Here is a 17,386-nt window from a genome sequence, read left to right on the forward strand (position 1 = left end):
AAATTCAGAGCCCTAAACTATTCAGCTACTCTAACTGTTTCAGCTTCACAATTTTGGTAAGAGAGACAATGAACAACCACAACTTTGCCTAAAATGAATGGCAGTTTAATCTTTCTGAAAAGCAAGGTTTAACTGTGTATAATATTTTAATTGTAATTTCTCAACTTTCTTCTCTTTAAACTTTATTGTCATTCTGTCACAAATGGTCATACCTGCTAGACCTAGATATAGAAATGCTTATTGTCTGTAACAATGTCCAGGCTCCAAGCTAAACTTTCTGGCGGGAGCAGTGGATACAGTCTAGCTGAGAAATTCAGCTGACTTTTTTGGGGATGCAAGGTAAACTGCTTTAGATAGAGCTAATGTGGATGGGTTTGTATCTCAAAAAGATGCACTCCTACTTACAAAAGAGGTGTTTTCAATTCTGTTTCCTCACCCCAAGCTGATGTAAACTTCATTAGGATTATGTGCAAAATCGAAAGAGTTCTTTGCTCAGAAGAAGTGAAGGTTCTTTCAGATGGGGAAAAGGGAAGAGGGAGTTCCTTGGCCAGCACGGGCTGACCCTTTGCCACACCGTCTGTGCTGCACTGCAAAATTTTATTTATAAGCATACTCATCCTATGTCCACTATGGAAATCCCTTAGGAAAAGAATTTTATCCTCTTTTCCTGAACGCTGGTAAATCCCTTCTAAGTATAACTTAAATTCAGCTGTGAAAAAGTGACTTGTTTTTGAACAGCAAACTTCAGGGCTGTACAAATATATATCCTTTGCCATGTTTTATTGTACTAAAGACTACTGGAAAATGCCTTCACTTGCTTTTTCTGTGTTGTTTGGTCCCAGATGAACATAAAATATTTCATATTTCAGTCACCAATAATACTAGTAAAATTTTACAGCAAAAATACTCATAAAAACTACTACTTCTGCATTCAAATCTATCACATCTCTAACATGAACTATTTTGCCATTGGGAAAATGTAGTTAATACATGTATATCTTTGTTTCATTTCTTCCTATTTTAGTTACATGATCAGCTACAATGGGACTCTGATGTATTAATTTCAAATCATAAAAGAAAGTTCAGTGGTTTCTAAGTGTGATTATTATTAAAAGGTTCTCTTGGAAAGATTTTTGCCTAATCCCACATATATCTCCTAATCCCACATATATCTAAAGGCAAGTCTCAGCTGATGAAAATAAGTCTCTGTAGTAGTGTTGGTATTCTACAGTCTCTGAATCCTAAGCAGCCTGATAAGCCCTTCTACTACATTTGCCTAAATGCGTGTCTTTGCTGTTCCTTAGTATTTTTCCTGTAGCCCAGTGTAGTGTTGTACTTCGTCATGTATGCATACATAAATATACAACTCTGCTTCACTAAGTAATCATATGATGGGAAAAGAAAATCCCATAATTTTTATCTGTGCAGTTTTTTGTGCATGAACAAGACACCAATAATCAAAATGCTTTTATTTTTTTATTTATTCTTTTGTGTATTCTGTTGCTTATGGCACAGGGATTTAAAGACTTTTCTATAAAGAAAGGCCCACAGTCTCTGTACACCTCTACAATTCCTACGTAGACAGCGGGGGGTTCTTGATCATTTGTACTGGTCCCATTCTTTGGACAAAAAGAGCAAATATGGTTAAACACAGATGATGGAGTAAAAATCTGTATCTGATGTAACAACTTGCAGCCTCTGGTTAGGCCACAGGAGAAATTATTTTTTAAAATAAATAAGTAAACAAACAACACCTTGACTCACCAAAATCCCAAATCCCTCTTCCTAGCGGTTGCTAGGAACCGCCGATGCATGAGTGTTTGTGTCATCAGGGGATGACTCTTTTCTCTTTGACTGGCTGCATCTTGCTGCAGCCTGGTGTATTCAGGCAAGCCCCCAAAATGTTGAGGAGGAGCACAAGGGAAAACAGCCACCCCTCCCAGGGGCTGAAGGAGGAAATTGTCCTGCTTCCTTCTCAGCACCTCTCTTTCTCAGACCTCGGCCCCAAACCTCACATTGGCCACTGACAGTGACATGCCTAAAATTCATGCTGGGAATGGCAGAGCCTGGCCTTGACTTTCTTCCTTGACTAGCAAAACCAATTTAAAAAGCACAGTGATTATTTATCTGACAAAAAAAATAGACCAATGAAAGCTGATCTCTTCTGAGTGCCTCTGAGCACTTCTGGCCTTCCGCTGGTAGCACTGTTCCTCTGCAGTTTCTCTCTTTGCTCCTCGTTTCACCTCCTGAAAACAAAGACCATTCAATGCTCTTCCTGCTTCCCATGCCCCCAACATGCCACATATTTCTCCAGTGTCATATCATAGCTTCATTTTATTCTTCTTTTTACCCTTTCATCACAGGTCCTTCCTTCAAAATCCTTTTTCCTTTTTACCCAATTTCTTCCTTTTTGGGATAAAGCTTTGCACTGGGACTTATTCACCTCATGGGAAGCAGTGTTTTTTACACCAACAGGGATGAAGTGCAGTTTAATTTTCTTTTTTTATTTTTTCGACAGAGGGTGTGTCTACATTGTCTTTTGCAGGCAGATGCACAGTCACATTCTCATGCACTGGTGTATTTGCAATCACATGGTGCTAAGTCTCAGTTAAAGTAACTCACAGGCTTAGCTTGGATTCATTGTCAAGTTAACAGTAGTTATATGGATTTGGGTTGACTCTGAATGTGGACAAAGTGAGGCAGTACATCTGCCTATGAGACTTTGTAAATGTACCCAAAGGAAGCAAGATCTGCCTCTTCCTTCTCCGCCTCATACTTCAGCTATCAGTTTTAAATATGTTTGGTGTCACCAAAACCAGCACAGTTAAGAAGATTTTATAGAAGCAAATCCAGACTGAATAGAAAAAGTACTGAATGATGTATGAGCCCAAGAGGATGCTTGTAAACCTGCATGGCTCTTTCAGGGCTTGAAAGTTATCTAGTAAGTAAGACTGAAAATCAAATTGGCTTAAGTTCAATGTTAATGTACAACTTGTTCATGTTCTCAGAACCTGCCATCTGGAGGTGCTGGTACGAAGCATTACCATGTGAGACAATTGGATTTCCTGAACTTTCCCAGGTTATTTTTTTCCCTGTCATGTAAGACTTGATGAGCCACAAATAAGAGTATCTTGAATGAAATAAACTCCGTGTGTGTGATACTTTGTTCAAAAAAAGGAGACTGTAGCCTTGGACTTGCAGAAATAGGCAATAAAGTCTGGCAGAGAGAGATTGTTATTTGCACATATGTTAAGATGAGAGCTAAAGCTGACCCTACCTTATGCATAAGTAAATGGGTTATCCTATTGTAGCCAAAAGTACATTGTCCTTTAGCTCATAGATAAACTGTCAGGGGATGTGCTGAATAGCATGCACCATAATTCTGGTTTGTATGGGCCCAGTAGCAATTGCTGAGCATTGTGCATAGCATTCCCCTTCCACCTCCTCTTCCCTTCATCTCCAGAGCCCTTCTTCTGCCTCCAGTGTCTGTTGTTTTTCTGGCTATGAGAACTACAGTGAAATGCCCTTCCTGACCATTGTTCCTTGAGGTGGGGAACAACACTGACATTTCTTGGTGCTAAGGTCTTTCATGCTCCACGACTAACCCACACAGGATTTACTAGCTCCAGAAACAGCAATCTGGAGACTTACTTTTTTTTTCCCAGGAAGACTTTTCAAGATTGTTTGATATATTGAGACCAAGGAGGCTCTTCAAGGGGTGAAGAAACAGAAGGGATGAAACCAGTGTTCACAAATACACTTCTCTGTGATCATCTCCTCCCTTAAAGCACTCCTTATTGTTTGGTTTCCTTTCTGTAGGACATGCTGACCATATGTCTTTCTACCCACTTGGCTCCTTATATTTGACAGAGAGGAAACTACAGTCACAAAGTGGCTGTTTTGAAACTGTTTGGGATTTGCTGCATTAATTTCTGTTCTGTCTGGTAAGTAGTCTTATAATCTCATTGTGTATTCCATAATTTGCCTTTAAAGAGAACAGAACCTCTCCTAGAAATGCCTGTGACAGATGATCGCCCTCTGATTCAAATTGCATTCTAACGTTCTGCAATCTTTTTTTCTGTATGTAAAATATCTACTTGAACTCTGCATTATGTTTTTTGATCCTGGTGGGGGAATGATATTGACTTATGGTGGAAACTAAATCAAACAAATATTACAGAATCAGATGGGATGCTTCACAAGGTGTGATTCTGAGAGCAGTTTTGGCAGTCCTTATGGCAATCACTGAAACAGAAAATATGCTGGCTCAGCTTATTACATGTTAGTCAATCTAAGTAGGTTTAACACCTATAATTTTTTTTTCAACTTTATGTGAAAGCTAGCTTCTGTTTTGTTGTTGCTTAGTTGTTCACTGTAGCTAACTGATGAAGCAAATGGGTTTCATCTCGTGAATAAAAAGACTACTAAAGCCTCCAAGCTGTGGAATCGAAAAGTGTTCATATGCCAGCTATTTAACTATTTGTTATATTGATATTTGTATATATTTGTATATATTTGATATTCATGATCTAGAGACAATAATATTGGTCTTAATAAATATTAAGTCCATAAATATTACCACAGTTTTCTTTTTGCTCATTTTGAACTTTGTTAACATTTTCATGGAAAATATCTTGAGATATAGACAGAAAATATTTTAAGAGCCACATATTGCTTTCAATCCAGATTCAGCTGTGCATGTATTTTATGCATAGAGTAATCTTCATTTTGACCCCTACAGTTCTATTTTCCTGTATATCAAAAGATTTATATTCTTAAAACCAGTGATCCCTTTGAGATGATTCACTAATGCATGCAGTTTAGAACAGCATTTGACTGACCAAGCTGAACTGTCTACTGGTACAGCTTCACTGAAACGTATCACAATGGTATCCATTTAACCCAAATGAGGACTTCTTGCAGAAAATAGGAATTCACTGTAATTCTGAGGAGACAGTGCATGAACATTTTATTGGGATTGACAGCTGGATTTGAAGGATTATGATCAGGGTATAATTGTAGGGATTCTGTGCACTGAATACTGCAGTCAGTTGCTCGCTTCTAGTTTCAATTAACAATCTTCTAGGGACAGTCAGATAGAGCCTCCATCTATGTGGATCAGCATAGTTGCACTGAAGTGAGGAAAGAAATACCGTTCATTTACACAAGCTTATTTTCTCACTTGGGGCAAACAACATGCTAATGAAATCCACAGGACATAATAACTTGGGAAAACTTATGAACATCAATAAGGATAAAGAAATAATAAAAAGTAAACCTAATGAAATAAGATATCTGAATAGAAGATTAAATGAGATTCTAGGCTGGAAAATACAAGCAAATAGATCTTGGGGAAAAAAATATTGCTGATACTATATTCTGGCAATAGAAAGAAAAACCTAGGAAGTGGTAATTGTGTGCAATTTGGAGGAAATACTTAGACCGGAATTTGGCCCTCCGTGCTCACTGACTTTCCATAGGATTGGGATGCTCGCTCCACTCTGTACATTCAGAAATCAATCCATCAACTGGCAGTGATATATGGTGGTGCTTTCAGGTTTATTTTGTTTGTTTGCTTTAAAACATCTAGTGGAATGTGGAGCTGCAAAACTTAAGATTTTCTTTTAGGAGCAGGAGAAAAATGAGTCCAGGTCTCTCCAGAGAGACTCTGTCTGCATCTGGAATACTGCTTGTGCTTCTGGAGAAATCCCCTTATTTCAAACAAACTTACAAAGGAATTAAGGATACCTATATTAGAAGAAGGAAGTAAGTTACTTTCCAAATACACTCCTCATGTTTTCTGTAATGCCAGAACAGTGAGATAATTTGAGCAAGGTGTACTATGCATTTTTAATGTTATGTCTCATTGTCTATAGAATAATGGTCCAATGGAAACTGCAGGAAGCTATGGTTAAGGACAGTATAACCTCAAATGTACAAGCTACTAGATGTATGGCAAACAATAATGTCTGTAAAGAGGAGGACCGGACAGGCTAATATTATCTTTTCAATGTCAGTTTTTAAAGCAAGCACCCAGATGGACAGCCTTAGGTCTTTAACTTGCAAAAGGCTTTTACAAAGCAGAGAGACTCTTTTGGTTGCTAAGATCCCTATTTTTCAGAAAGAGACTCCAAAAACTGAATTAATGGAGAAACTACTCAATGGTATATGTCCTAAGAAATGATAAATCTGAAAAAAAATCTGCTTCTGACAAGCTTTTGGTTCAGCCTCCCCCTGTGCCTTCAAAAACTTAACAGGTAATGTTTTTTCCAGTTTATTCCAAGGACTCAATGTAGAATTGCAGACACTCATTTTTCCCTCTCTATGCTTCTGTTTTCCCATCTCTAAAATAAAGATGATGTTATGTACCAAATGATTAATTTCTTCGCCTTCTCCATTTTTTAAAATTGTCTTTCACCTTCAAACATTTCCATTAGCTATTTCAAAACAAAACACAAAAAAACCCCAAACCCCATTTTATTACAGAAACACATCACCTGTGAAGAGTATAGAGAATCATAAGAAGAGCATAAAAGAGGATAAAACAGTGGCTCTCTGTAGCTTGCTTGCGATATTAATGCTTATTTTTTCAATGTAATGTGGACAGTCTTTCTGTAATTCCAGGAGAAGACTTTCTATTCTGTAACATTTTTCCCTTTCTGACTCTTTCAATATGCATATATTTCTCATATTACTTTCTGCGTGCTGCTATTTAAGATTTCCTTATATGGTTTATAATTGCTACCATGAAGCCCTTATCCATTTTTAAGCTTTTGTTTCATCGGCTTTCTAATTTCTTACACCTAAACTATATCTGCCTCCCCTCCAAGCCACCCCCACTGCCGTCTGTCTCTGTGCATACTCCTGGCTTTTGATCATTATAACTGCTCCGATGTTCTGTGAAATAGCCTGCAAATGTTTGTCCTCAGTAATCTGTTCCACTTTCCAGCAGGCAGCAATAGCATTTTTTTCTCCTCCTCAGTGAGGTCAGTTTGCATTGCTTGTGCACAGAGATCCTTCAACACTGGATCAGTTTGCTGACAGATAGAAGGGGAAGAAAGCATGCTTCCTATGTTTCATAAACTGCAACTGGTCATTGATAAAAATCAGTCACTGGGTGGTGTCATGGTTTAACCTCAAGCGGCAACTGAGCACCACACAGTCGCTCGCTCACTCCCCCCCTGCCCCAGTGGGATGGGGGAGAGAATCGGAAGAGTGAAAGTGAGAAAAACTCATGGGTTGAGCTAAAAACAGTTTAATAATTGAAATAAAATAAAATCCTAATAATAATAATAATAATAATACTAATAACAATAAGAAGAATATACAAAGCAAGTGATGCACAATGCAATTGCTCACCACCCGCCAACCGATGCCCAGCCAGCGACCCCCCCGGGGAGCTTTCCCATTTCTGTACTGAGCATGACGTCACATAGTATGGAATATCCCTTTGGCCAGTTGGGGTCAGCTGTCCTGGCTGTGCCCCCTCCCAGCTTCTTGTGCACCTCCAGCCTTCTCAGTCAGTAGAGCATGGGAAGCTGAAAAGTCCTTGACTAGTGTAAGCGCTGCTTAGCAACAACTAAAACATGGGTGTGTTATCAACATTGTTCTCATCCTAAATCCAAACCACAGCACTGTACCAGCTACTAGGAAGGAAATTAACTCTATCCCTGCCGAAACCAGGACAAGTGGTTTTCAGTGATAATAATAAACCCATAGACTGAGGGAAAAGGAAGTGGTTTTGCTTGTAAATACTTAGATTCTCAGTGTGAGTCAATACAGTAACCTGACTGGAGCTGAAGGCCTTATCTCTCTCCACCAAGTTAGACAGAAATGTTACATCCTTTGCAGGGACCTTGTTATGTCTTTTTTTGTGCTACCTAACCAACTCTGGGCTCTGTCAGAAACTCTGCGTCCTTCCCTTTGCTTTGCTCTGTAACAAATGCCTGGTGCAAGTCTGCAGGAGGAGCTGTCAGGACGCTGACCGCCGTAGATGGGAGAGGGCTCATTGTAGAGAAAATGGAATTGAATGATTAGCTCTTCTGAGTTCATGTGCACTGAGGTCAGGCCAGAAGTGATTTGGGAAGGTAGGGGCTGTTTTGTCTCTTATTCTGGTGTCAGCTTTTGAAGTTCTTCTAGCTAGCTGTAAAGTAGGACAAAACACAGAAAAGAGCTTACCTTGAAGATGAGTCAGGTCCAGGGGCAAGACAAAATGTTCTTACAGGATGTTGGGACATGACCTCTAAGACCGATGAACCCAGTGGGCAGTCCCAGGCCCCCAGAAATGCATGGGAGGAATGGGAGGGTGATTTCAGTGTGGGATGACGTGGGTTGTCATGGGTTCACAGGAGCTGTGAAAGTCCTGCTATGCAACCCACAGTAAAAATGGTTTAAAAAGAAACAGTCCTTGAGGTAGTCATAGAGCTCCTTCTTTGTATTATTTACCCCTACAGCAAATATACTCTTCTTGCAGAAAATTGCAGAGTTTTTCACCTGTCAAACATTCAAAGCCTCAAGAGGCCTCATCTGAGTACCAAGACTTCTTGATTCAGATATTCTTCTATATGTCTCATGGGAGATGGCATTCAGCTTCTTTCTTTCTCAGCTCTCACCTGGAATTTTCTCGGATTTGGATCAGATCTGCCAGCCAAATCAGAGCTGGTGTTCCAAAGCCCCAAGCCTTGGTATCATCCAGGAGAGGGCTGAGCTAAGTATCTGAAAATTAAAGGGAAAAATCAATAGATTGAAGCCAATGAACTCTTAGCTATCATAATTGTCCATTGTCCAACAGCTGTGAGATGTGCAGTCTGGGAGGCTATGGGGCAACATAAACTTGCACTGACTTGACGGCAGCCCCGGAGGTTTAGCTTTTTACAGGGTGCAACCTGGACTCATTAACTCTTTACAGAGAAATCTCTCCTGGCCCAAGTTATTTCCTCCTTCCCAGACCTTGCCTTGAAATTTTAAAGAAATTCATCCAACTACTGTACATTCATCACTATTATTGCTCCTCCCTAAAATTTCTGGACAGTGTTTGGAGCTGTACAAACACAGATAATGTCTACAGTGCAATCCAGGCACCTATTTTTCTTCAGTAGTCTGGAGTATGTCCTTTGTTTTTCATTTGAGTAAAGCAACTGTCTTTTGTTGGAAATGGAAAAATATCAGAAAGCAAACTCTAGGCATTTGAGTGATTTTTCAGTTTAAAGTTGGGAAAACTAGTGCTGTCTGATTCAAGGGAGTAAACAGGAATGCTTCAGTCCCTGTGTCTTGAGTGTCAGCTGCAGAGACAGACTTCAACTCTCTCACACATATTTTGCCAGTTATGCTCCTGTTTTAAATCTGCTTACCTGCATAGTGTTTCAACAAGAAACAAGGCCTGTCCTTCCCCTTATAAGCTTGGTCTGGTACAGGTGTCTATTAGCGTACCAATGTAGATATACATAGTCATTGCTGATGACTGATTGTTTTCAATAATCCCATACAGTTTTGTCACACTATGGTTTGGGTGTAGGTAATACCAAATTAAAATGGTAACGTGTCTTTATGTCTTCTCTGTGGCTGTCTTATCAATTCCATAAAACTAGTTCATGCTCCCAGCTGCGTACATCCAGAAAAGTGGATTACTATGGCTGCTACCTCAATATCCCTAGATATAATGAGTTAGTAGATGTGTGATCTAGTCACCTGTGTATCCGGTATGAGTTCACTTCAACATAGGATAATTTTTTTTTTAGATACTTTCTTTTTTGTCCTTCTACACTGATATTACAGACAGCAGGGCACCTCTGCCTTCAGACCCTTCTGTACTCTACCACCTCCTTCTAGTGGTACAGAAAGGAAATGTGTATTGTTAAGAAATCACCTATGTAACGAGTGCACATGCAACTTAGTTCTAGATGCCTTATACGCTGAATTAATAAATGTCTGCTGGGGCTAGAGGAGCTTTGGCATTCAGCATTGATTCAAAATTATATATTCATGAGGCAAATAGGCTAGTTAGGTGCTGTGTGGATCTGGCTTTTAAGGGGAAATGTTGTAAGTCACTTCACAGATTTCTTCATCTGTCCCCTTTCCCCAGTTCAAAACTTCAAACTGAACATCTCAATGATTGAAGATTTCTCCGTGCAGAGGTGTCCCTGGAGTGAGTAGGAACACTTGTGAGGAAAAGCCTGCAAGAAGAGGAAGTTCTACAAGATTAAGAAATGAATTGAATTCTCCTTGCTTCTTTTCTTTCCTCATGCTTTGTGGAAGGCAGTCCAGGTTTCCCACTGCAAAAGAATACTTTCTCTGGAAATTTCTGGGTTTAGTCCCATATTTAATTACTCTGTGCTCAGCTTTTCTACAGCATATAATTCTGTTGATATAAACAGAATTAGTCACACTACTCGTTAAATTTGTGCTCAAATATTTGTAGGCAGCAGCTCTGAGACAATACACAAGAATTTGTCTTATCTAGCTCTTCCTGTTCCTATGAAATTATTTTTTATTTATCAAAGGACTCAACAGTTCTGGAACATCTGAAAGGATGTGCAAATCTGCTTTTGAACATTTTTGGCTAGAAAAAGAAAAATGACTAACCATCTTGGAAATAATAAAAATATATTAGGAGCATTCTTATTTTAAAAATTAGGAAAATGAAGCATGAAAGTTGACAGAATAAATTGTAGTGATAGAATGAGGTTCCTTATTGATCCAAGAGCCTGGTGGTTAATGCATTCTCCAAGGATAAGAAAGAAACAGGTCCATTTCCTCGGTCCGAGACCCCTGGAGCCCAGAGCCTTCTCCCCACCCCCAGGTTTCACCTCCTAAAAGCTGCCTTCTGTACATTCAGACCTTCACACCTCTCATCTCTCCTTTTGGTGCTCTGTTGCTTTGTGCTGAGTATAAGAACAGCCCCATATCCAGAGACCCTTCATGGAGATGTGATACCTACCTCTGCCCAGGCTTCAACAAGTATTCCTTTCAAAAACTGCTACAGCTTCTCTGTGAGAAGTGAATCAAATTCTCCTTCTCCTTCAATTTTACTGGAAGTACATAGAAATGAACACATTTAAAGGATTTTTAACCAGCTGAGCTGAACCTAGATCAGAATGTGTTTTCACATTTCAAGTTCTGGCAAGTAAAAATGAATCTTTAAATACAAGTTCATCTGCTTGAAATTTCTTTTCCGTTTCTCAGGTGCAAAATCAATTATTTTAAGAGATCTAGAGTGGCCACCCGATGACAGCCCTGAAATAAAATAATACTTTGCAATCTTTGTGAAAACCTTGCATTTTTAAATTATGAAGTATTAGCATTTCTTTTGCTTTAAAGCTTTGGGTTTTTTTTTGGGGGGGGGGTTGGTTTTTTTTGTTGTTGTTGTTTGTTTTTTTCCCCATTAAAAAGCACTTGGCTTTTTTTTATGTGGTTGGTTTTTTTTAGTTGTATAACCTATCTTTCATACTGGTAAATGTTTATTTTTTGGCATGGAGGGTCCTTTTCACTGCCAAGTTGTTCCCCATGATGATAGAAATTACACATAATTTCTAGAACTTCTGAACAATCATCCAAACATTGTTCTCATTTATAAACAACAGTAGGATTGTTGGGATCTTCTTAACAAATGCAATAGTTGGTGTGAAAGGATCACATTTTTTTCCGAAAGATATCCCATGCTGCAAAGCAAATTCAAGGGTCTTCATTTAGGCAAACCAAAATAAATTAGTCTTAATTTCTGAAGCAAATTCTTAAAGGTTGCTCTCAAAACATAGAAGGCACAGTTGATGTAGAAGTAGACCCCTTAGGGAGTGTTTTGCTTCTGATTGTGGGATTTTTTTTTTTCTGGTTTTTCACAAAGCCAGATGACTGGTTAAGCAGTCACCCGTGTGTTCTCCTATACAAGCCTCTCTAACTCCGTTTTCTTAGCACGGAAGTCCTACCGTTGATTATGGACTGACTTCAACTTGCCTTATCAGTGCTATTGGTTAGTGTTAGTGACCTGAGTAGCAAAGAGTCAAAAGTAGCAAAGTCCGGGTCAGAGACATCACTAGGAAGCTCCCTGGTTTGGTAAGGTCTTCCGATTACTACCCACTATTGGTTATACAGGCTGGCAGTGATGAGGTTGCAGAGAGAAGTCCTGCAGTGATCAAAAGGGACTTCAGGGCACTGGGGAGACTGGTTGAAGGATCGGGAGCACAGGTAGTGTTTTCCTCAATCCCTACAGTGGCAGGGAAGGATACTGAAAGGAGCAGGAAAACACACCTGATCAACGCGTGGCTCAGGGGCTGGTGCCATCGGCGGAATTTTGGCTTTTTTGATCATGGGGAGGTTTACACGGCACCGGGCCTGCTGGCAACAGATGGAGTTCAACTGTCTCACAGGGGGAAAAGGATCATTGCTCATGAATTGGCAGGGCTCACTGAGAGGGCTTTAAACTAGGTGAAATCGATAGCCCAGCTCAAGTGCATCTACACCAATGCACGCAGCATGGGCGGCAAACAGGAGGAGCTGGAAGCCATTGTGCAGCGGAATAGATATGACTTAGTCACCATCACAGAGACATGGTGGGGTGACTCTCACTATTGGAGTGCTACAATGGATGGCTACAGACTCTTCAGAAGGGACAGGCGAGGAAGGAAAGGCGGTGGGGTGGCCCTGTATGTTAGGGAGTGTTTCGATTGTATAGAGCTCAACGATTGTGATGATGACATGGTTGAGTGTTTATGGGTAAGGATGAGGGGGAAGGCCAACGAGGCAGATATCCTGCTGGGAGTCTGTTATAGACCACCCAACCAGGATGAAGGGGCGGATGAAGCGTTCTATAAGCGGCTGGCAAAAGTCTCTCAATCGCTAGCCCTTGTTCTCGTGGGGGACTTCAACTTCCCAGACGTCTGCTGGAAAGACAACACAGCAGAGAGGAAGCAGTCTAGGAGGTTCCTGGAGTGTGTGGAAGACAACTTCCTGACACAGCTGGTAAGTGAGCCTACCAGGGGAGGTGCCTCGCTCGACCTGCTGTTTACAAACAGAGAAGGACTGGTGGGAGATGTGGTGGTCGGAGGCCGTCTTGGGCTTCTATGAAATGATAGAATTCTCGCTTCTTGGTGAAGTAAGGAGCGGGGCCAGCAAAACTGCAACCATGGACTTCCGGAGGGCGGACTTTGGCCTGTTCAGGGCACTGGTTGAGAGAGTCCCTTGGGAGACGGTCCTGAAGGGCAAAGGGGTCCAGGAAGGCTGGACGTTCTTCAAGAAGGAAGTCTTAAAGGCGCAGGAGCAGGCTGTCCCTGTACGCCGTAAGAAGAATGGGCGGGGAAGATGACCGGCCTGGCTGAATGGGAGCTCAGGAAAAAAAGGAGAGTTTACCACTTGTGGAAGAAGTGGCAGGCGACTCAAGAAGAGTACAGGGATCTCGTTAGGTCATGCAGAGAAGAAATGAGAAAGGCAAAAGCCCAGCTAGAACGCAATCTGGATGCTGTCGTTAAAGACAACAAAAAAAGCTTTTACAAATATATTAACGACAAGAAGAGAGCCAAGGAGAATCTCCATCCTTTATTGGATGCAGGGGGGGAACATTGTCACCGAGGAAGAGGAAAAGGCTGAGGTACTCAATGCCTTCTTTGCCTCAGTCTTTAACAGGCAGAGCAGTTATCCTCAGGGTACTCAGCCCCCTGAGCTGGAAGACAGGGACGGCGAGCAGGATGAACCCCCCGTAATCCAAGAGGAAGCAGTCAATGACCTGCTATGCCACCTGGACACTCACAAGTCTATGGGGCCGGATGGGATCCACCCGAGAGTGCTGAGGGAGCTGGCGGAGGTGCTCGCCAAGCCACCCTCCATCATTTATCAGCAGTCCTGGTTAACGGGGGAGGTCCCGGACGACTGGAGGCTTGCCAATGTGATGCCCATCTACAAGAAGGGTGGGAAGGAGGATCCGGGGAAGTACAGGCCTGTCAGCCTGACCTCGGTGCTGGGGAAGATTATGGAGCAGTTCATGTTGAGGGCGCTCACAAGGCACATGCGGGACAACCAGGGGATCCAGCCCAGCCAGCACGGGTTCATGAGAGGCAGGTCCTGCTTGACCAACCTGCTCTCCTTCTATGACCAGGTGACCCGCCTAGTGGATGAGGGAAAGGCTGTGGATGTGGTCTACCTGGACTTCAGTAAGGCCTTTGACACCGTCTCCCACAGCATTCTCCTCGAGAAGCTGGCGGCTCACGGCTTAGACAGGTGGACTCTGCGCTGGGTCAAAACTGGCTGGACGGCCGGGCCCAGAGAGTTGTGGTGAATGGAGTTCAATCCAGTTGGCGGCCGGTCACGAGCGGTGTTCCCCAGGGCTCAGTTTTGGGGCTGGTCTTGTTCAATATCTTTATCAATGATCTGGATGAGGGGATTGAGTGCACCCTCAGTCAGTTTGCAGACGACACCAAGTTGGGCGGGAGTGTTGATCTGCTCGAGGGTAGGAAGGCTCTGCAGAGGGACCTGGACAGGCTGGATCGATGGGCCGAGGCCAACTGTATGAGGTTCAACAAGGCCAAGTGCCGGGTCCTGCACTTCGGCCACAACAAACCCCATGCAGCGCTACAGGCTTGGGGAAGAGTGGCTGGAAAGCTGCCTGTCGGGAAAGGACCTGGGGGTGCTGGTCGACAGCTGGCTGAACATGATCCAGCAGTGTGCCCAGGCATCCAAGAAGGCCAATGGCATCCTGGTCTGTATCAGCAATAGTGTGGCCAGCAGGAGTAGGGAAGTGATCGTGCCCCTGTACTCGGCACTGGTGAGGCCGCACCTCGAATACTGTGTTCAGTTTTGGGCCCCTCACTACAAGAAGGACGTTGAGGTGCTGGAGCGTGTCCAGAGAAGGGCAACGAGGCTGGTGAGGGGTCTGGAGAACAAGTCTTATGAGGAGTGGCTGAGGGAACTGGGGTTGTTTAGCCTGGAGAAAAGGAGGCTCAGGGGAGACCTCATCGCTCTCTACAACTCCCTGAAAGGAGGTTGTAGCGAGGTGGGGGTCGGTCTCTTCTCCCAAGTAACAAGCGATAGGACGAGAGGAAATGGCCTCAAGTTGCACCAGGGGAGGTTTAGATTGGACGTGGGGAAAAATTTCTTTACTGAAAGAGTGGTGAAACATTGGAACAGGCTACCCAGGGAAGTGGTGGAGTCCCCATCCCTGGAGGTATTTAAAAGACGAGTAGATGAGGCACTTAGGGACATGGTTTAGTGGACATGGTGGTGGTGGGTTGACGGTTGGACTTGATGATCTCAGAGGTCTTTTCCAACCTCAATGATTCTATGATTCTAAATGAGTGGATGCTTCTGAGGGGCTCCTTTTACTTAACTTAGCCATAGCATACTGATGTCAGGCTGCGGTTCATTGTTAAAACACAAAGCCCCTTCTTAATGATTTTAATGTTTGCCATGGTGTTCTGGGTCTCAGGCACTTATTTCTCTTGCTTTTCAGTGAAAATAATATAGTGTAATTTCGCTACACACAAACAGGCAGCTAATATATGACCTTAAAAGCAAATTCAGCTGCACTAGTACTGGCTCACTTTTTTGTTGATTTCAGTAGGGATCTGTGGGTAGACAAATATCAGAGATTTATTAAAGAATCATTTAATTTCTTTTTTTCTTTTTTCTTTTTTATTTGCAATCACAGTTAACTCTACACAGAGAGAGAGAACCACAACTGCTCTGCTCATCATACACTGTTAGAGGTCTTGTGCAAATTTTTGGTTTAAAGAATTCTCAGGATGTGTCCAAACCTAAACAAATTCAGTGAACAAATTCCTATTGATTCCATGGGAGCTGGACTGGACCCTCCATCTCTGGATGAGACAGGGCATTCACAGAAAGGAATATTTCTATGAGTACTTGAATAAAAACTATATCTCAAGAAGCTCAAGTCATCAAAGCCTGGAGCCGCAGTTCTTAAAACAGGATGTTAAGATGAATGATCACTCTAAGTTACTGAAAGTGAAAGAACCATTTTAATGGGTGATGGATGCGTCTCACAACACACTTTGCACAGGCTAAGCAAAATTTATGTTAAAATCACTGTTGATTTTGGTCAGAAAGACCAAAGCTTACCTCGAAACTCCATGAGTAGCCCCCCTGTCAAACACTTGTGGACAGGGAATGAAATCTGACATTTGATTTTATGTCAGCACTGTGAAAACAAACACACAGACAAACAAAACCCTTTGTTTTTTTAATTTTTCTAATTGAAATAGAGCAGTAACTCAAGACTTTCACCTGCTATAGATTATACGTGCATACACAGGTGTTTAGCTACCTCTTTTTGTTTGTTTGTTTATATTCTGTCCTGCAGTTCAGAGAAACTATTTTGTGCAATTCATAGATGATTGAAGTCAATGCAAAGATCCCCATAGAGTCATCTAACTTTGGGCCAAGTCCCTGATTTTATAGGTAAGCATATTCAAGGATCCTTGGCTGCTGTCTGACCTGACATAAGTAGCCTAATAAATATACAAAGCTCTGACATACTCTGCCATCAGGAAAAGGGCAAATCAGGAGAAAAAGTTTGAATGTAAGTTAATGTCAGTCTCAGCTGGAATAACTTGTGTTGTTCAGCATCTGCAGCTCTGTATTGGTTCAGGATTTCTTTGGCTAAATGCTGATGGGCTTTTCATACCTCTCAGCTCAATCAGATGTCCAAATGAAAGAGCTACACTATGTGAATTTATAATGCTCTGTGGAAGACTTTATGTCTACTACACCACTATGAATTAGCATCTTCATAATCTGTTTTACCCTTTGGCAAATGTGACAGCTACTCTGTTGGTCCATATGGCAGGACTCCACTGCTTGTGCGATCTAAATGTGTGTGTATTTACAGCCACTGGGCCTGTTGGATTTCTGTTCCTTGTTTGCATCAGCTTCGTCTTTATAGAAACCTTGCAAGAACTTAAGAAATCCAAGATGCAAACTCAAACAATGCATGATCTTTCGAGATAGATGAGTATTGCAATTCACATGTGAAGTGACAATTAGCCATAGTTTTCATATCTGTCAACTTATCACATGAAAATAGTCTGGCTTGACCACCAGACTTACTGCAAATGCACAGTAGACTTGTTATGTTTCAGACTCATAACGTACAGATCAGTCCTAACACCACACATCCAAGGTGTTCTGTGTTGCTATATATGCCCATGCTGTCAATAAAATCCAGATTCAAGGTAGCTTGCTCAGAGGTGATACTTTTGGGACAATGGTTATAAACAGGTTGATTGCTCATGAAAGAGAGACATCTGGGAAAAACAGATTTTCCTCTCTGTCCTTTCTTATGCTCTGAAATGCATTTCTTCCAGCAAATGTTGTGATGAAAAAAACTCAGCCCTGTGAAGAGAGAGCCAAAAGGAGTGAAAATATTAACTAGTCTATAAAAACC

Source organism: Aptenodytes patagonicus, chromosome Z (assembly GCF_965638725.1).
Source record: "Aptenodytes patagonicus chromosome Z, bAptPat1.pri.cur, whole genome shotgun sequence".
NCBI classification, from domain to species: Eukaryota; Metazoa; Chordata; class Aves; order Sphenisciformes; family Spheniscidae; genus Aptenodytes; species Aptenodytes patagonicus.